This window comes from Entelurus aequoreus, linkage group LG24, assembly GCF_033978785.1.
Source record: "Entelurus aequoreus isolate RoL-2023_Sb linkage group LG24, RoL_Eaeq_v1.1, whole genome shotgun sequence".
Classification (NCBI taxonomy): Eukaryota; Metazoa; Chordata; class Actinopteri; order Syngnathiformes; family Syngnathidae; genus Entelurus; species Entelurus aequoreus.
Window position 1 is genome coordinate 17,425,696 of NC_084754.1, and position 22,197 is coordinate 17,447,892.

Genomic DNA, 22,197 nt, shown 5'->3' on the forward strand with positions numbered 1-22,197 from the left:
GCTTTATAATTCGGTGCGCCTATTGTATGGAATAACTGTAGTTGTGCTTACCGACCTCGAAGCTATTTTATTTGGTACTTGGTGTAATGATAATTTGGACCAGTAGATGGCAGTCACACATAAGAGATATGTGTAGACTTCAAAATGATGCCAGTAAACAACACCAAAACTTTGATGATGTTCTTTTGAGAATATAGAAAATTACACACGGTGCTCAAAAATCTGTCAAAATGTTTTAATTCCGACTCTGGTAAGCGATGAAGCCTCACCGCTTGATTGATTGTCGGAGCATTAAGGCTACCGTGTGATTCAACATACGGGGTTTATTATGGTGTGTGTATAACGACCGCAAAATGGCGCCTATTAGCTGTCATATTATCTGTTGTTTTGTTTGTCAATATTATGCAAAACCAAATGTTCTTACCTTCTGGTACTTGCTGATGTGTGTTTGGGATCTGCATAAGTCCTGAAAATTTGCGTGAGTCCGCCATTGTAGTCCGTGCCGACACCCTAGTCGATAAGCTTCTTCTTTTTCTCTATCTTCTTTTTCTCTATCTTCTTGCCATTTCTAATATAGAGTAGCTTAAAGTTCTACATTTCAACATTTTAAACAAAGGACCACCATTAAATGTTATGTAGACCACAAGGAAGTGTTTTAATTGTAGAAAAATACTTAATATGACCCCTTTAATGCGCCTTATACTCCAGTGCGCATTTTGTATGAAAATAGACCTGAATAGACCCGCTCATCGGCAGTGCGCATTATAATCCGGTGCGCTCTATGGTCCGGAAAATACGGTAATATAATTATATACAGCTAAATGTCCCTTGTGAAAGACAAGTCCGCTCTGAGGTGTTAAGGATAATTAAACTTTAAAACTTGCTTCATGTTTTACTGATAGTAGTGTCAGTATCTACTATTAGTACGTGTGTGTTTATTTCCAGCAATCTTGAGGCAGAGGGCTAAAAGTTGGTCTTTAGCAGAATTATCTTAGCTCTTAAAAACTGTCGATGAGGCATAAATACAGTATGCAGCCGAGCTTTTCAACTATTCCTCTTCATGACACACTCACTTGCACGCTCACAAGCACAGCTCTAACAGGCTCGATACTATACTTCCTCCTGAGAGTAATGACAGGAATTGGGATGACATCATAGTCTAATTTGCATAACTGGTCATGGTGCATATAATTGTAATGGGTCCTGTAGAAGAGAGGACTATTGTGGGAGAGACAAAAAGTGAGTAAAAACTTTCTTCTGTCACTTCTTATTGTCATTTTTTATGTAATCGATGTGAGTGTGAGTGCTTTTAGATAGGGGAGGGGCACCTGCTGCTCATTGTGAAGGGCACAATGTGCTTTCGTGTCAGATCCTCCAAAAGTCTCCAATAAGACAAAAAAAGTTGCTAGATTTCTTGCTATTTATTCAATCCGTATTCAGAATTTTTTTTTTAATTAGCTGGAAATTATATCCACCATTCCATCCTCATGAAGACTTATACAGTAGCATAAATATGTTCACTTTCACATCCATGAAACCATCTCCCATTTTTTTGGGTACCAACTTCCTCTTTAGATGCAGTGAAAAACTTTATTTATTTAGGATCTATAATTTTGGAGAAACCTGGCCATTGCTTAAAGGGGAACTGCACTTTTTTTTTCGAAATCATTATGACACGACGATGGATGGATTATTTTTATAATGCATTCTAAAAATTAAATACATTTGATCAAAAGTCTGCTTACAATGGAGCCAAGAGAAGCCGCTGTATTGTGCCTATACATCCCTTAAATAACTTTAAACACCCCCATTAAGGTTTTAAATACTTGTTGTAAGTGTAATGTAGTAACAGGCACATTTGTAATAACATTTATTATTTACGTATTTTGCGAGGATGTTCATATATTTCCATTTATATGTAGAATGACTCATAATCCTCACAAAGAAAAGGGAGGTGGACCCAAGCGTCTTTTCGTGTCGTTCTCGCCATTTCTGAGTCTAATTTGGCTGTCAAAGGGTACCAACTTGTCGGAATACATCTTCAGCCTTCTTCTATCCAGGTGAGATAAATGATTTATGATCTAGAATAAACTTCAAGGGTGCAGGGAAGAGAGAAAACAGCTGACCACTCGATGATGTAAACATTACACACTAGCTTGTAAAAACGGCGCCGCTATAAAATAGTTTGATTTCGTTAGCGCTTATAGTAACAACATCACTAATACTTGGTTAATATTCAAGTCACGAAATGTAAATGGAGTGTTGTTGGCGCTTTTTGGATGTCCATTGGCTCCGCTGTAAAAGAGACTTTTGTTTACAAGTTAGAATGCATTAAAAAAAAATCCATTCCTCGTCATGTCTTTCATAATGATTGTAAACGATAGACAAAGTTTCAAAAAGTGCAGTGCAGCTTCTCTTACACTGATACTCCCCCTCTGCCTCAAGCTATGAAACTGGTATGGTGTCTGCCTGCAGCCTCCAATGTTAGTCCTTATTGTCTCATGCCCTCCCGCCTTTTCTGATGTCTATAAAATGTTCTGGAATTTTGGATATCGTTCACAATCTTTATGAGAAGACAAAAAGACAATTGTATTTTTTTATGCATTTTAACTCTTACTTAAAAGTAAATAAACGTCTGCTTACAATGGAGTCAATGGGAGGTCATTCATTCCCCTCATAAAACCCCTTTAAATCAGGGGTTTTTAACCTTTTTGACCCTGGTGCCCACCTTTTCCATTACCGAGGGGCCCGGGACCCACTCAAATACTAACACTGACTTAGTCATTTTACTCTTGATTTTAATTGTATTCCATAGTTAAATCTAACCTACAAGTTTAACAGGATAAACGTTTTCAAAACATTATTACTAAACAGAACTTAAAGGCCTACTGAAAGCCACTACTACCGACCACGCAGTCTGATAGTTTATATATCAATGATGAAATCTTAACATTGCAACACATGCCAATACGGCCGGGTTAACTTATAAAGTGCAATTTTAAATTTCCCGCTAAATTTCCGGTTCGAAACGCCTCTGAGGGTTGACGTATGCGCGTGACGTCAATCATTGAAACGGAAGTATTCGGACACCATTGAAGTCAATACGAAATAGCTCTGTTTTCATGTCATTATTCCACAGTATTCTGGACATCTGTGTTGGTGAATCTGTTGCAATTTGTTCATTGCATTATGGAGAAAGAAGCTGAGCAAGCAAAGAAGAAAGTTGTCGGTGCGAAGTGTCTATTTTGCGAGGGAAGTCAGCAACAACACATACACAGCCGGCGCTTCTTTGTTTACATTCCCGAAAGATGCAGTCAAGATGGAAGAACTCGGACAACAGAGACTCTTACCAGGAGGACTTTGATTTGGATACACAGTTGCGATAACGTGAGTACACAGCTGCGCTTCCAAACATTTGATCGCTTGCTATAACTAGCTCGAGCTAGTAGCTAGGAGCTAGGAGCTAGCATTAGGATTAATTTGTGGCATATTAAATATAAGCCTGGTTGTGTTGTGGCTAATAGAGTATATATATGTCTTGTGTTTATTTATTGTTGTAGTCATTCCCAGCTGAATATCAGGTCCCACCCGCGCGCTTCCAAACATTTGATTGCTTGCCCGTACGTGCGTGTCATGTACGTAACTTTGATTAAATATATAAGCTTTATGAACCTTGGGTTAGGTGAACGGTTGTTTGGGCTGAGTGAGTGTGTGTGTTGTGCAGGTGTTTGAATTGTATTGGCGGGTTATATATACAGGATCCCGTCCATATTACCCGCTCGAGCTATAACTAGCTCGAGCTAGTAGCTAGGAGCTAGCATAACAAACACCTAGGTGTTTTTATGCGGGATTAATTTGTGGCATATTAAATATAAGCCTGGTTGTGTTGTGGCTAATAGAGTATATATATGTCTTGTGTTTATTTACTGTTGTAGTCATTTCCAGCTGAATATCAGGTCACCCCCGGCTCTCACAGCATCTTCCACTCCCCACTAGTCCTTCACTTGCACTTTCCTCATTTAAAAATATTTCATCCTCGCTCAAATTAATGGGGAAATCGTCGCTTTCTCGGTCCGAATCTCTCTCACTTCATGCGGCCATCATTGTAAACAATAGGGAACTTTGCGTATATGTTGAATTGACTACGTCACGCTACTTCCGGTAGGGGCAAGGCCTTTTTTTATCAGATACCAAAAGTTGCGATCTTTATCGTCGTTGTTCTATACTAAATCCTTTCAGCAAAAATATGGCAATATCGCGAAATGATCAAGTATGACACATAGAATAGATCTGCTATCCCCGTTTAAATTAAAAAAAAATATTTCAGTAGGCCTTTAAAGGCCTACTGAAATGAAATTGTTTTATTTAAACGGGGATAGCAGATCTATTCTATGTGTCATACTTGATCATTTCGCGATATTGCCATATTTTTGCTGAAAGGATTTAGTATAGAACAATGATGATAAAGTTCGCAACTTTTAGTCTCTGATAAAAAAAAGCCTTGCCCCTACCGGAAGTAGCGTGACGTCACCGGAGGAAGGGCTGCTCACATTTTCCTATTGTTTTCAATGCAGCGAGAGAGATTCGAACCGAGAAAGTGACGATAACCCCATTAATTTGAGCGAGGATGAAAGATTCGTGGATGAGGAACGTGAAAGTAAAGGACTAGCGTGCAGTGCAGGACGTATCTTTTCGCTCTGACCGTAACTTAGGTACAAGGGTTCATTGGATTCCACACTCTCTCCTTTTTCTATTGTGGATCACTGATTTGTATTTTAAACCACCTCGGATACTATATCCTCTTAAAAATGAGAGTCGAGAACGCGAAATGGACATAAATGCAGAGGAAAAATTTCACCACACCTAGTGTGTGTGACAATCATTGGTACTTTAACTTTAACTTAACTTAACTTTTATCTCCACGACAATACATCGGTGAAGCACTTTAGCTACTGAGCTAACGTGATAGCATCGGGCTCAAATGCAGATAGAAACAAAATAAATAAATCCCTGACTGGAAGGATAGACAGAAGATCAACAATACTACCAAACTCTGGACATGTACACTACCGTTCAAAAGTTTGGGGTCACCCAAACAGTTTTGTGGCATAGCCTTAATTTCTAAGAACAAGAATAGACTGTCGAGTTTCAGATGAAAGTTCTCTTTTTCTGGCCATTTTGAGCGTTTAATTGACCCCACAAATGTGATGCTCCAGAAACTCAATCTGCTCAAAGGAAGGTCAGTTTTGTAGCTTCTGTAACAAGCTAAACTGTTTTCACATGTGTGAACATGATTGCACAAGGGTTTTCTAATAATCAATTAGCCTTCTGAGCCAATGAGCAAACACATTGTACCATTAGAACATCAATCAATCAATCAATCAATGTTTATTTATATAGCCCTAAATCACAAGTGTCTCAAAGGGCTGTACAAGCCACAACGACATCCTCGGTGTCGAGTGGGTCTGACATAATATTGTGAAAGTCCAACACATCAGCGAAAGTCCAGTCCATGGTGGGGCCAGCGGGAACCATCCCGAGCGGAGACGGGTCAGCAGCGTAGAGATGTCCCCATCCGATGGACAGGCTAGCGGTCCACCCCGGAGCAGAGTAGAAAAGAAAAGAAAAGAAACGGCAGATCAACTGGTCTAAAAAGGGAGTCTATTTAAAGGCTAGAGTATACAAATGAGTTTTAAGATGAGACTTAAATGCTTCCACTGGAGTGATAGTTGCTGAAAATGGGCCTCTATACACCTATGTAGATATTGCACCAAAAACCAGACATTTGCAGCTAGAATAGTCATTTACCACATTAGCAATGTAGAGAGTGTATTTCTTTAAAGTTAAGACTAGTTTAAAGTTATCTTCATTGAAAAGTACAGTGCTTTTCCTTCAAAAATAAGGACATTTCAATGTGACCCCAAACTTTTGAATGGTAGTGTAACTACACGGTTAATGCTTTCCAGCCTGGCGAAGCTTCGCAATGCTGTTGCTAACAACGCCATTGAAGATAACTTAGCTACGGAACCTCGACAGAGCTATGCTAAAAACATTAGCTCTGCACCTACGCCAGCTCTCATCTGCTCATCACGACTCGTGCTCACCTGCGTTCCAGCGATCAACGGTACGACGAAGGACTTCACCCGATCACCGATGCGGTCGGCGGCCCGGACACGGAGGAAGTCAAGGTAAGGTCGGCGGCTAGCGCATCTGCTATCCATCTCAAAGTCCTCCTGGTTGTGTTGCTGTAGTCCGCCGCTAATACACCGATCCCACCTACAACTTTCTTCTTTGCAGTCTCCATTGTTCATTAAACAAATTGCAAAAGATTCACCAACACAGATGTCCAGAATACTGTGGAATTTTTAGATGAAAACAGAGCTTTTTGTATTGGATTCAATGGGCTCCGAATACTTCCGCTTCAACAGTTGACGTCACACGCAAACGTCATCATATCGAAACGTTTTCAGCCGGAAGTTTGCCGGGAAATTTAAAATTGCACTTTATAAGTTAACCCGGCCGTATTGGCATGTGTTGCAATGTTAAGATTTCATCATTGATATATAAACTATCAGACTGCGTGGTCGGTAGTAGTGGGTTTCAGTAGGCCTTTAATTACAAAACAGATAGACAGACAACCATTCACACTCACATTCACAAACCAGGGCAAATTTAGTGTTGCTATTAATACATATGTTTCTTAAATAAACAAAGGAAAATACAGCTTCACCACATTAGTCAATTATTTTTTAAGACTTAAAAAACTATGACTTCAGATGTAGACTTCAAGGCCTACTAAAACCTACTACTACCGACCACGCAGTCTGATAGTTTATATATCAATGATGAAATCTTAACATTGCAACACATGCCAATACGGCCGGGTTAACTTATAAAGTGACTTTTAAAACTTCCCGGGAAATATCCGGCTGAAACGTCGCGGTATGATGACGTATGCGCGCGACGAAGTCAGAGTAACGGAAGTTATGGTACCCGTAGAATCCTATACAAAAAGCTCTGTTTTCATTTCATAATTCCACAGTATTTTGGACATCTTTTGCAATTTGTTTAATGAACAATGAAGGCTGCAAAGAAGACAGTTGTAGGTGGGATCGGTGTATTAGCAGCAGGCTACAGCAACACAACCAGGAGGACTTTGTTGGAGCGCTAGCCGCGCTAGCCGCGCTAGCCGGCGACCTCACCTTGACTTCCTACGTCTCCGGGCCGCCAAACGCATCGGGTGAAGTCCTTCGTCCTTCTGCCGATCGATGGAACGCAGGTGAGCACGGGTGTTGATGAGTAGATGAGGGCTGGCTGGCGTAGGTGGAGAGCTAATGTTTTTAGCATAGGTCTGTGAGGTCCCGTTGCTAAGTTGCTATGTTAGCTTCAATGGCGTCGTTAGCACAGCATTGTTAACCTTCGCCAGCCTGGAAAGTATTAACCGTGTATTTACATGTCCACGGTTTAATAGTATTGTTGATTTTCTATCTATCCTTCCAGTCAGGGGTTTATTTTTTTGTTTCTATATGCAGTTAAAGCACGATGCTATCACGTTAGCTCGTAGCTAAAGCATTTCGCCGATGTATTGTCGTGGAGATAAAAGGCACTGAATGTCCATTTCGCGTTCTCGACTCTCATTTTCAAGAGGATATAGTATCCGAGGTGGTTTAAAATACAAATCCGTGATCCACAATAAAAAAAGGAGTGTGGAATCCAATGAGCCAGCTTGTACCTAAGTTACGGTCAGAGCGAAAAAAGATACGTCCATCACTGTCTCTCAAGTCCTTCACTGTAACGTTCCTCATCTACGAATCTTTCATCCTCGCTCAAATTAATGGGGTAATCATCACGTTCTCGGTCCGAATCTCTCTCGCTCCATTGTAAACAATGGGGAATTGTGAGGAATACTAGCTCCTGTGACGTCACGCTACTTCCAGTACAGGCAAGGCTTTTTTTTATCAGCGAGCAAAAGTTGCGAACTTTATCGTCGATTTTCTCTATTAAATCCTTTCAGCAAAAATATGGCAATATCGCGAAATGATCAAGTATGACACATAGAATGGATCTGCTATTCCCGTTTAAATTTAAAAAAATCATTTCAGTAGGCCTTTCATCTGTTTGTTTGAGATTATCATTACTGCCACAAGTGGTGGAAAAGTGTATTACAACTGAATACCGCTGCGGCCCATAAGGACAACAGCTGACAAACTGTGCTCTGTAGAGGGCGCTCACCGCCCAACAGTGGTTAAGAAACTCCGCTCTAAATAACCGTCCAAAAATGCGCCAGCAATATTCCATTTACATTTCGTGACTTCAATATTAACCAACTATTAGTGATATTGTTTTTTCAAGAGCTAACACAGACAAAGTATTTATAGCGGCGCCGGGATCAGAGTGCTAACTAGCTTGTGCTGCTATTTACATCACCAAACAGGTGAGCTGCTTTCTCGTCTCGGAGCTCATGAAAGTTTACTTTTGATCATAAACAATTCTTCTCACTTTGATAGTAGAAGAATGTGGACATAATCTGGCAAGTTGGCCAATTTTAGCATCCAATTTAGACACGGAAATGGCGAAAAAGACATGAAAAGATGCTTGATTTGCACACTCTTTTTTTTTCTCGCAAGGAGTATGAGTCATTCTTGATCTAAACGGGAATATATCAACATTCTAACAGTCGGCATCCCAGTGACAGCAAACATTGTACAGTAAGTGATGTTTTATTATGTTTGTTGTCTCTCATGAAGTCTGCATTAAGTAGTAATTAGGGATGTTGTCGAAGACAAAAGCAAACATTGTGATGCGTTTGTGATATTAATGCGCCACCATACTCTTATATGAGCAAAATGCATACATATTACATGTTATTAGAAATGTGCCTGTTCCTACATTACATATATACTTACAGTGCATCTATAAAACCTTGATGGAGGTGTTTAATTGTTTTTTTAAGCGCTTTATAAGAAAAATAGAGCGACTCCTACAGGCTCTATTGTAAGCTGGCTTTTGATGGCATTTATTTAATATTTACAATGCATTAAAAAAATCTAAGTATGTGTTCTTGTCTTACATAAGGATTGTGAATGATAGGCAAAATTCCAAAAAAGTGCAGTTCCCCTTTAAGATATTATTAGAGAATGGGAAACTGAAACCTTACGTAAGTGTCATTGATTTGAACAAGGTTCTCACGACCTGAAGGTCTGTCTCTGTTTACCTCTCTCTGCGGGCCAGGTATGTTGGAACTCCTAAGGTAAATATTAGGAGGATGTGAGAGAAAAGGTTCAACATTAACCAGTTAGTACAATTTTAGACTCTAGAACTGGTGTTTTTGTTCAGGTTCTGACAGGTTTTTACAAAACTACAGTCACAAAAGTTGTTCTAGTCAAATCCATCAGTTATACTGTAGCTTAGTCTCTAGCCATGGTGGTTGATTAGTGTCCCTTGTAATGTTGATGACCTTAGGCAGGTTTGAAAAAACCTTGTGGAGTACTTGCCTTTCATCTTAAAAAAACATTAATTCAGCAGACAGATATCCGTTTTTGAAGAAATCATATATTTAGCTGTCAAGCAGAATATTAGCACTGCAAAGGAATATGCATCTGCTCTATCTTGGGGTGATACCTGCTCCAAGACTGAACCCAAAACCGAGTATGCTGCATTCGCTGGGATAGGAGGGCCAACTGGTGCTCTTTAAAAAAAGTAGAGCACATGTAATAAATGCAGACAAGTAAGTGTCAGCTTGCCAACACATCATTTAAAAACCTTGGCAGTCAAGTTAATTGTCATGCCATTTTAAATAGGTTATTTTTCTTTAAAAACAGTGTCTGAAATATTAGAGGCTTAATGTCTGGGAAATCATGCTTTTCAAAAACATTTAGGTTTTTTTTACTCTCCTTCAAACTAGATATCCTGGATATCTCAAAGAAGCTAAGCTTAAATAAAGGTACATTTTACAAATATAAAAAAAAAACTGAACAAATGTGGGGTGAAAGAGATCTTGAGCTTTGCTTGTAGTTTAGTTTAATACAGCAAGTCTGATACAATTTTTTTTTGTTCTTTGTAGTTTTTCAATGAAACAATAATTCTTACAAATACTCCCTTAGTATGTTCTATGCTACTTTAAATATCAAGAGCACGGGTGCCCAGACAAGTGAAAATGGGCCGTGGGCCAAGCAACAATTTTTTTTTAAGTGGACCTATGATGACTTTCCACTTTTCTGACTTATAAATGTTGTTAAAATGTTGAATATTTGTGTAAAAAAAATGCCAAAGCAACCAGTTATAGGGATCATGCATTTGGGCGTGAGCTTACACTAAGTTTTAGAAAGCCTTTGACCGCTGTGTTTTGCAGTCTTTTTTTAAATCGTGGGGACAGTGTGACGTCACAGTGTGGTGGACACACTTATTTGGGCATCGGCTGTCGGCTCATGCTCCTCCCCCTCTGCTTTAAGCTATGAGAGTATTATGGCCTCTGCCTGTACCCTCCAATGTTGGTCCTTATTGTCTCTTTCATCTAATCTTGGCGTGTGTGAAATATGACTGTGTGACATGCAATGACATAAATGCTGCTAAAAGCAGGTATTTTTATGCAGCGCTGTATCAATCTGAGAGTGGGCAGGTGTACCTTATGTTGTGACTGTTGAAGCTGTACAATGTTTATGAAATTTATTTTCGACTGTGTCTGGAAAAGAAATTGCGGTTATGTTCGTCCGAATAAAATATGTTTATTTTGTTTAGAGTATTAGTAGGATTTTATGCGCTGCTTAGTTTTTAGCTCAAAAAGGTTTATTATGTCTTCTTATTGAATATACTTTATAGTTTCTTGTAGTCAAACAAGATTTTGACATAAAAAATAAAACCTTATTCCAGCTACATGAACAGTGCGCAATAGCACAGGTGCATCGCTTAGAAGGATTACTGCTGTGGAGCGAAATTTACACACTTTAACGCTTACAGCAGCCCTATGAGTGAGGAGTTTAGCCTAATACTGCCATTTGTAATGTAGTTTTTAACACCATGTTTGATAGATGAAAACAAGTTAGCCTTGCGGACATTCCATCAATAATTATGTGAGCTTGAAAGACGTCAGTATGAACATGTATTAAACTTGGTGGTCGGCGCGGTTATGGAGTTTTGAGCCCATACACAATGTGCCATTGGCGTGGGCGGGGGCAGCTTCATGGGCTTCAAGATGAGCCACTGTTACTTTAATGCTGCCATGGGCTGTGAGAGGGCTTAATTTGATATGCGCCGGAGTCTGCTTTTTAAATATTAATTTGACCGACGATCACCCTCATTGAATTGTGGCAGCCAAAATCGTGATCAAGATTAAAATTTTATTATTTTCACAGCCCTACCCTTTGCTAAGCCAAACGTAATGACTTGGCGGGCAGTATTTGGCCCACAGGCCCCACAGCTGCTGGAGTGCCATGCTTATAACGTACAGTCAGTGGAACAACATCAGTTCTATGTACCTGTAGAGTGTAAATTATTCATTTCATGCTGTTTATTTATCATACTAACCATTTTCCCCAAGGGGAAAAATAAATCATCACTCAGATATATGCAAAGATGTGCCTATGTTGCTCGGCAAATCATCAATTTTTGTTTTCTTAAAAAAAGGTTTGTTTCACTTCACAAAAATTGAAAAGTAAAAAAAGTAAAGAAAAAAATAATTTAAAAAAACAGTCGTGAATAATTCATATGAGGAGACGTGGAGGAATGTTTTAAATTACTAATGAGTTTAAGCTTTAAACCGGTGACACTGGACGCTGTGGAAATCGTGACTCTCCAGTGACAGATGCAAGCACGCATAGAGGAAATGACAGCGACCCACACGCAGGTGCATCTGAAATAAAAAACATCAACACTTTCTTAAATGTTTAGGATACAGATAACTCTGCAAAAGTCACTTTTTATCCCAAATACAGCAACTGTCTATTCAGCACATGTGACCTCGATTGGAAAAGGAGCAGCATCCTTCCCTGGCAAGGATTGCTGAGTCAAGTCGGCAGTGTACAATTACACATGGGTGACCATCAAAAGGTGATGAGAGCCTTCTTCTCTGGCTCACCCAACAATAGGAAGTCCTGCGCTTAAAGGGCTAAGCCTGCGGGCAGCAAACCCACTCATCCTGTGCCCAACTCTCTGTGGAGCCCTGTGCTGCTTGTGCAATCTGGCGTTATCATTCTCGCCATTTGCTGCTGGCTGTGCGTGTGTGTGCGTTTCCATGAGTCAGCACAAACAAAGTCCCCGTCTCTGATATTGTCTACTCTGTTTAGTTTCCCGGCTGATGCAAACAACCGTCTGCCAAGCCAGGTATGAATAAGTTTCAAGACCGTACAAACTATTTTGGCCACATGCTGTGGAAAGTCAAGTCAGATCTATTTCAGTATTTCACTATATCCCTAACTTGTTTCCTGATTAGGCCACTTGAGCACCTTGGCGAACAGTGTTATGGAGGATTCATGATGACTAACAGTAACAGGTGATAGTTTCTCAAAGACTGTGTCAAGTTCTGCTGTAGATGAACTTTAGCCATTAATCCACCTCTGTCTGTCAGTCACGGTAATATTTTATTTTGAACTTTTAACTGATGTTGAGGAACCTCACTGTAGTTGTAGCAGCAAAAAAGCGTAACCTTAACCCACAGGATTCATTGTCTATCCGCTGCATCGGACGTGGTTATTTGTGGTTGTGCATTTGTAGTGTTACTATTGAAGATGCCATTACATAAATAAAATTATTTTTTACTAAAATTAATTGCTCCCAATATATCCCTCTGATTTTACAGCAAAAGTGTTATAATAAAGCACTAATTCACTTGAGATTTCACACTTGGTCAAGCTAATCATTAAAGTGAGAAGGTGGAAGACTGCAAGTATGGTGACTAAAGTTTATTAGTGCTGTTTTTCATTACCTTACCTTATGTTCATTTGCATACCAATAACAGGAGAGGCTCTTTCACACTAGGGACATTGCCAAAGCGTTTGTAGGTCATAGGAGTTTGGATTTTTTTATAATGAGAAATATTTTCCAAATTAATGTGCTATGAGGAAAAATACATTATTCATCATGTGTGTACTGTTAGTAGTGAGCTGGTAATAATTGGTGTGTCAGGAGAGCCGGGCCTTGATTGCGAGGAAAGATTTGGTCTCATTTTAAAATATACAACTTTTATTGAGTGTTTGTGTGCCGTTGTGAAATCACAAACAACAACTACCCGGTTCTCTTTTCAAAAGCACTGTTGAAGTTGTGCTTATACCTTTTGAAGTACAAATGTAATCCACTCATCTGAGAATATTTCCACTGTTTTATTACTCTGTCATACACTTAAGAAGTGTAATATTCTGACAACAAACATTATTATTAATATTATACCCTCTGAGACCCCCCCAAAACTTGGATATAGTTTCCTCTTGGACATCTTTCTGCCCTCTGACACATATACTTGGTTATTGAGTTTTATTTGAAGCGTTCAATTGCAGTGCTCACTTCAATGCAGATTAACTTGATTAGGATTTGGTGAACATGTCAGTCATTTATAAACTACTTATAAACTACTACAATTGTTATTAAAGTTGATGGAGTGGTTGCACATACACATGCAACCTTTTTACATGTTGATGCAAATGTACTAAAATGGAGGGGTGTCCTAATTCAATATTGTGATTATGTCAGCTTGCATCAGCGTGTTAACTTGTGCAAAGCTGGACAGTTGGTTAACATCTAAGTGTCCTTCAATTAACACACAAGGTTGGTCTTTTCATGTATTTTAGTAAAGTCATTTACAAAAGGTAAACATGGTAGGCTATAGGCTACTAGGAGCTAGCAGCTACACAACAGCTAAGCACACAATAATAGCACGCAAGCTAGACATACGTATGTAGTGTCCTTAATTGAACTAAATTGCAGTCCAAAACCCATTTGTCAATATAAACAAGTATCAAATAATTATAGTTGCATATTACTTAGAGATACAAAGTATTCAAGGCAAAAGCGTATAAAAGTATCCAGTAACAGATGTATCTGCATCATTGAACTTACTTACGGTGCCTTGAGCCTAACTTAATTAATTATTGTGACAAGAAGAAGAAAAGAAACAATTACCAATGTACTTAAATTTAAAGACAGCATAAGTCAACTTCAGATTGATAATAATTAATACGTTAGTCTTTTTCATACCTACCATTGTTCTCTGTTTGACTAATTTCACTGAATCAAACCATTTCTAACTTTCCACACTACAAAATAATACAAGTATGTATGATTCGTGCTGATATCGGTATCAGCCAATACTCAAGACTCCAAAATCGGTACCGTATTGGAAGTGAAGAAGTTGTACCGGGACACTTCCACTAAAATGTACAACGGTTACAGAATGTGTTAGCTTATTGTTATTATATAATGTGTCAAAAAAAACAAAAAAACAATTATACTCTATCAGGGAACGTGTTTGTTTATTTTGGTTCTTTATTTATTACCTGGTTTTAGATTACACACAGGATTTTTTTTGTTTATTTTTGCTGTTTAACTTGTTTTTTCCCCCCAAATATAAGTAATATATAGTGATGCTGTCATGTTAAAATTGCAAGTTCAGTGTTAGGTTCATTCATAAGAAAAAAAAAAGTAATCAGAGAAATTCTTGGTCAATTTAAACAGTTAAAGTAAAGTGTAAAGTGTGTTTTCTTGATTACATTGATGTATAGAACAAATTAATTGATATACAGTATTACTCGATTGTTAAAATAATCGATAGCTGCGGCCCGAGTTTGCTCTTTCAGCTTTTTCTCCTGCAGTGGCACTTATTAAAAGGAGTTGTTACCTGCACATCACCTACATTTTGTTGTCACGCTACCAGGAACCGTGCAAAAATGTGACATCTTACATTATTCTCCATGGGCATGAAACATAAAATGTTTTACTCATTGTAATTGTTCTTGCTAGATCAAATGATAATCAATAGCTTTTTTTCAATTGTATTCCTAAATAGTTCCATACTTGACAAAATAAGCATCATTTTTGTCAAGTGTATTGGTTTGAGGCCATAAACCAGAGTATATGAAATGATTAAAAAAGTAGGCTTGACATTCTTCTGCATTGGATTGCGTTTTTTAACTGGGGGGCTTTGCGACTCTAATAACATCACTTATAAATTCTGAGAAAAACACAGCTGGCTTAGGAAAATACAATGAGGCCTATATGAAAGTGAAAATGCTGGAAAAGGGTTTGGCCATTGAAGTGGTGTTTACTTTCCCCTTGGGCTCTAAATAAAATAAAAAAGCTTCTTCACACCGTAGATAATGATCACAGTTTATTGATCCAGATGGTCTCTTCCAGCAACACATGGATACCTAGGCAAAAAGATGTGCTTTAAAATTATACAATTTGAAAGCAGGCATGAATCAGGGAAAGTGTTTGTTGATATACGAGAGGGAAAACACGTGACTCATCCCCCCAATACAATTCCTCAACTAAAATGGTTTTGTGGATGATAATTAATTCTGCTCTTGACTACGGGCATGTTGTGGGCTTAAACTGTTTGTTTTCGGTCTCACAGGTCTTTGAACACAGCAACTGAGCACTCCCAGCAGGATAAAACTTTGGATGACAAAGAAGGAGGGCCGGAATAAAGAATGCAAATTGGGCGTCAGGGAGCACAAAAGCAAGCATTTTTATTAGTTTTATCAGTCGGAACATGTGGATGCAGCAGAATGGCAGGAATAATTGGCACTGCCGACGACCCAGCGATACTAAAGGCCGCAAAAAAGGCAACTGCCTGCTTAGTGTGGAACCAGAACAACAATAGTGTCTGCAATTCAGATGAGACCTGGCTACTCAGTGCCAGAGGTCTTTGAGTGTTTGTGTGTGTGTGTGCCAACTCCAAGCAGAGCACTGTTTATTGTTATAACAATGTCTAACCTATGAGATACTCTTTAAGCAGCCTGGACCAGGGTCTTCTGTTCTCTGCTCTTACTCATAGGGACGTTGACCAATGGCAAGTGCAGTGTGATGACACTGGATGCTTTGTGTTGTGTGAATGAGTATCCATCTGTGGTTATGCTCGGATGCACAGTGTGCATTGTTTTTCGGGCTCCTGTTGCTCCCGAGATAACACTGTGTGCTGAACCACCCTTTCATAAAGATGAGCATTCACGATTTTTCTTTTTGCACCTGAAGCAAGGACATGAATGCAGACATACCCGACTTGTGACAATGTACTGTTGGCGTGAAACCTGGCTTTGTGACTCTCATACAGACACAAAAGGTGTAAACGCATACTATTTGTGTAGCCTGAAAGGTATCCGTTATCTTTTCTGAATGTTTGACTGTCTTGCTCACAAATTGGGAATGTTTGCCCAATGAACGTTCCTGTAGGTAGAGGTGGAAAACTTAGGTCACCTCACGGCTCAATTCCGATTAGATTATAAATTAATTATTTATACATATATATATATATCCATCCATTTGGATACATATATATATTATTTTGTATAATATCATGTTGTTAAATTATTATTACATATTCTAAATGTATTCCATCCATCCATCTATTTTCTACCGCTTGTCCCTTTCGGTGTTGTGGGGGGTGCTGGAGCCTATCTCAGCTGCATTTGGGCGGTAGGCGGGGTACACCCTGGACATTATTACATTTAATTATTAATAATATGTCTACAGGACTCCTTCTTTGGGTACTGACGTTTGTAGTTGTGGGTAATTTCTATTTTTTTACGTACCAACGAATAAAATATTTAGTCGCGATTAATAGCAGTTTGTTCACAGTTAACTCAAAATTAATTGCTGATAGATATAAGGTTTTGTCATTCCTAAGTGTACCCTAGACATATAATTTTCAAGTTTTTATTACCGTGACTAGACAATTATTTTTGCTTTAATGAAATGTTTTTTTAAACACTATGCTTTTTCAAACAGCTCAACACAAAAGTACATAAACACACTCCGTGAGTGTCCACGCTAACCCAGCTAACACAACGCTAAAAGAATGTTTGCAAATAGTTCGCTCTTGGTTCGTTGGACCCAAACCTCGAACTAACGCTAATCTATGTTTTGACATTTGTCCATCAATTCATGAATCGTCCACATTTTATCTAATCGTGATGCATCGGAGAATTTATCAATTTTCCTACCTCTTCCTGAAGTGTATGTTTCCAAAGATTTGTTTGTGGATTCATTACCAATGAAGATTGTAATCAACTGAATTGGCATTAAATGAAAAAATCCTTGTGTATTTGTTCCAAAACCTCCCACCTTTTTTCCTAACTTAAATTGGCCCAGAGATGGGCTGGAACATGCCCTGTGTGTTTGCAGGGCTTTGAGTGACGATAACCCTTCAGCGTTATTCACAAAGGAGCCGTTGAGCGGTTTTTGAAGAGCGACAGGAAGAGGCGTAGAGGGGGGGATAAAAGACGCAAAGCGAGTTTGCTCAATGGCTGATGAGGAAAGATAATGTTGTCATTATCTCTGTTCTTGTGAACATAGCTCCAATCATAGCAATTCTCTTAACCACTCTTCCGCTCCCTTCATCTGTTTTTTAAAAATGTATTTTGTTAAAAATTGATTACTGAAAATTATGAATCGATTCAGAATAGTAATAGATATGAATTGTGATTCCAATCGATTTTTTTTTGGCACCCCTAGTAAATGGAGGTGGAAGCTGATGGAATGTTTACACACTTGGACTGAGGGCGGTGACCTTTACTGCACTTTTTTGGAATGTTGCCTATCATTTCAAATCCTTGTGTAGACACACATGTTTTTCTATTTTTATGCATTCTAAATATTGTATACATGCGATCAAAGTCCTCTTTCAGTGGAGTCGCTGTATTCTGCCTATGAAGCCCTTAAAAAACATCCAAACACCCCCACTAAGGTTTCATGTATATGCTGTAAGTATATATGTAATGTAGTAACGGGCACATTTATAATAAGTAGTAATGTTGCTCGCTTTTTTCTTGAACAACTTCACTGATTACTACAAACTGCAGACTTCATTAGAGCCAACAAACATAGTAAAACTTCACTTACTATACACTTAGGATGCCAACTGATAGAATGTTATATTCCCATTTGCATGAAGAATGACTCATGATCAGTATATATGAAAAGGAGGGTGGGACCAAGCCTCTTTATGTGTCTTTCTCGCCATTTCCGGGTCTAAATTGCCTGTCAAAGTGTAGCAACTTGTTGGTCCTAAACCTTTTACTATCAAGGTGAGAGACATTATTTATGATCTAGAATAAACTTCCACAAACTCACACTCGAGAAAGCAGCTCAGCAGCTGATGATGTCAACATAGCCGCACAAACTAGTGATCATGCGCTGCTGTAAATAGTTTGTCTGCGTTAACTCTTATGATAACAATATCACTAATACTTGCTAAATATTTAAGTCGCAAAATGTAATTGGAGTGCGGTTTGAGGACCTCCAATTGGCTCCATTGTAAGCGGACTTTTATTCACATTAATTTACGAGATAGAATGCAATTAAAAAAATACATCTATAGTCTTGTTTTTCATAATGATTGTGAACGATAGGCAAAATTCCCCCCAAAAAGTGCAGTTCCCCTTTAAGTCAGAGCTTGAAGTCTTGTCAAGTAGATGAAATTATGTATTTTTCATCTTGCAGTGAGTGTTAATAGGAGAGTGCTACCAGCCCCGATATATTCAGTTTTGGTCAACACTAAGGACAACGCATAACAGATAACCTGATTGTCGAGATTTTTTTACAATCTTGTGGATAGATTTATTGCCTCTTGAAGAAATTGATCACAATTAGGGCACAACTTGCCTTCAACAAGCAATAGCGCTGCTCCATTTAGTCTTGACTAAAGTGGAGCTTGTTTTATATGACCATATTTTTGGGAACAACCCATTTAACTCGACCATGCCATTAAGTCCTTTTCCACCATGTTGTTATGACTAAAATGAGCCTGCTTAACTATTTTTTTCCCACCATAAAATTTGAGCTACAGAGGGCTCATTTTTATGGGAAATATCTGTTTATTTTGACATGTATTGTTAACTTCATCATTATTTCTTCCTTGTTTTTGCATAAGCCGATTTGTCATCATGTCCAAATGGAACTGCCATTTACCTTTGAAGCTTCAGCATATTAAGTGCCTTCAGTCATTCTTGATATACTTCTTATCCTACTTACTGCGACTAACAAAATGCATGGACATTTTTTTTTTAGATTGTTAGGCACCAAAAGAAAGATTACGGTATATATGAGGTACGTAGGTTAAAAAAACCTTTCTTACCCATTCTCCTTATGTCTCTGGCTATTTTCGGTTATATCAATCACCGATTATGCCAATATGAGTCATCCAGTTCAAGGTATGTCAAATTAAAATGCTTCCAAGTAGTTTGTGGCCGGAATAACAAGACTTCAATGAGGCCAACATCTACAAATAACTATTTTGTGGCACGCCTTCTGCATTAATTCTACACACTGACATTAAAACAGTATTACAAAACATTCGGAGAAGGATTCATTCAATTGCCACATTCCATCTTTAGCTGTGTCTACATTTGTTGAACTGACGTTTACACTGAGTTCATGTTGACAGTTTGTAATTTATTTTTAGACAGTCTTTTGGCGAAAATGTATTTCAGTTTTAGTAAAATTTTTGTCTTTTAAATTTAGTTTTAGCCAACAAAATTACACATTTTAGTCAGCCAAAATTACATAAAAATTTGTCGACTAAACCATATAGTAAAAAGATAAGCACCTTTATCTAGAGTACCTGCAAAGCAGAAAAGTAGCTCTTATCAGGAATGGTGTAGTTAGTCATTTTTTGCTCCACAGGTCAATGCCAGTAAATATCTTTCAGGCACTTTTTCTATGTTTTTTAATGCTACATCTATGACAAAGCAAATACGTATGTATGCGTGTTGTGAAATGGAGTTACAATGCATGTCTTCATCATAATTTGTTTATGAGAATGGGATTACTGGGAGCAGCAAATACACATACCGCGTATCCCTTTCAGGGATCACAGGGGTGAGGCGGTAGTATTTATTTTGTCAATAAATATCCCAATATACAAATAAGTAAATAGGAAACACTGCATCTACTTCCTTTTTTTGCTGCACACGTGACATAAGCGCATTGAACCACATTAAAAGTTGTCATGCCTTTAGAATTACCATTAACAATTCCCTGAGGCAAAGAAAATGACTTGATAATTTGTTTTAAAGAAGTAATACGGTAGAATTAGCTTTAACTTACAGTTATGTAGATGTCACAATGCTTTGCCTGCAGATGGCATCATATCGTCAAAAATTAAACGTGTCCTTTTCACTTCCTCCCAGGTGTACACATGTTACGATGTGGAACATGTTAAATACATACATTTTAGTTTTGGCCATGAGATATCAAACGTGTTATCTCACATGGAAAAGCATTTGATTGGCGCTGTTTTGTAACTAATTACCGGCCACTCTTTCATACTAAAATGTCAGTTAATTTTGTCATAGTTTTAATCAACGTGGATTTGTTTTGATTAGTTGTCTTATTTTCGTTAGGGGAAAATAGGGTGTTGACGAAAATGTTTAGTAAACAAAATTAACACAATGGAAAGAGGTTTAGTTGGTTGTCATCCTGGACTATCTTTTTTTTTACCTTAGTTGCTTGGGAGCTGACCCTAGACTCTGGTGCTGAGCCAGGCTGTTTTCTAGATCTCGGTGTTGTTGTCTCTGCCTGTGACAGAGGGAACAGGGAGTCACCTGAGACTCACGGGTTTGTTTCTTGTTTGTGCAGCTTATCACATTTCACTTTGCCAGGAGGAACTAGATCTAAATAACATGGGAGAGTGACATTCTTCTCTGTGTTCCTTTTCTATGCAGTTTTTGTGGAATGTCAACACCTTTGACTTAGAGATTTTTAATTGAAGTATCTCCACTTAACCGAATGTATGCAAATTACATCAGAAAGAAATTTGCCTAGCCTAACCTCTATTTGCTTTTCGCTCTTAACAAAAGTAAAACATACTCTGAATTAAGTTCAAGCGAGGTGCTATCTTGTGGAGTGACCTGTTAAGTGTCATTCCACTGCGGATGGCTGCAAGATTTGAAATTATTGCTTTCTGTTCATCAGATAAAAAAAGATTCATGCCAAAGTAAATGATTGTCTAACTACTCAGTCTGTGACTCAACCAGTCAGCTTTAATAATGTATTGCAACATAGCACACTGTATTCCCTTTTGAAGAAAAATATTGACATCCTCCTGGCAGTGCTGTTTATTTTGATAAGCACTCCCATTTCATAGAGTCCATTCTGCGTGCTCCGTCTCAGAACAGTGCGTCAGTCACTCACATATGTATGACGTCAACATTGAGCTATAGTGTTTAACTTTGTTGCCACATCAGTGTTTGTGGTCCGAAGAAGTGGAGAAGTGGGGGCTGGGCAGACCGGTGACGTCGCAGAGAGGCGGGCCGGGCCGTACTTTGTTAAAGAAAGTACGGCTGGTTGATGAAGTCAGTGCATTCCTCTGAGGCATCTTCTTCTTGGCAGCCAGCAGAGCACGGCCAGGCACTGAAAGAAGGCCAAGATAAGGTGGGGGGGTGCCTGCAGTTAAAACACCTCCCATTTAGAACCGGAAAGACAGACAGAAAGAGAACGCCATCTGTCTGAGCGTTGTTTTACCCACCTAGACTACATAGTTTCTTTCTTGGTGCCAACTTCCGTAGATAATCCTTCCACTGCCTGCGGCTGTTTTACATTTCATGAGCATTGCGGTATTTTATCACCTTGTTTTGAAGCTTGGCTGTTAAAGTACACACTGACAGAGAGGACTACTTATGATGCTAATAATTTGAAGTTATACCTGCTGCTCCGAGAGTCTCTGAGCAACCTGCTGATCTGCCCTCTCAAGTCTCGTTTGGTCATGCTGAGTGGGTTCAAACTAGGAGGACAAACACGTGCACACTTCCCTTTTGGGGGTTTCTTCCATCCGCAAAAAACGCCTTCCACCAGATGCATACAAGCTTGAGTTGCTCCACTTTCCCTGTCCGTTCCCCTTGGCAGTAAGCTATCATAACTGCTTTGAAGGAGGGCAGCAGAGCGTTTAATTGGGTTACAGATTGGCATTTATGCTCCTCGGTCCACAGAATCTGGCCACAGACCAGTGCAGCACTCCTCCGCTGCTGGTCTGATATTTTGCTATTCAGGGATATT

General features: G+C 38.8%; 1 protein-coding gene across 3 annotated transcripts in view; it reads left to right on the forward strand.

Moving 5' to 3' along the window:
* The window catches only part of LOC133641529 (ras association domain-containing protein 8-like), a 72,432-nt gene that overhangs the window by 34,126 nt on the left and 16,109 nt on the right, over positions 1-22,197 (forward strand). The gene's annotated exons all lie outside the window — the stretch shown is intronic.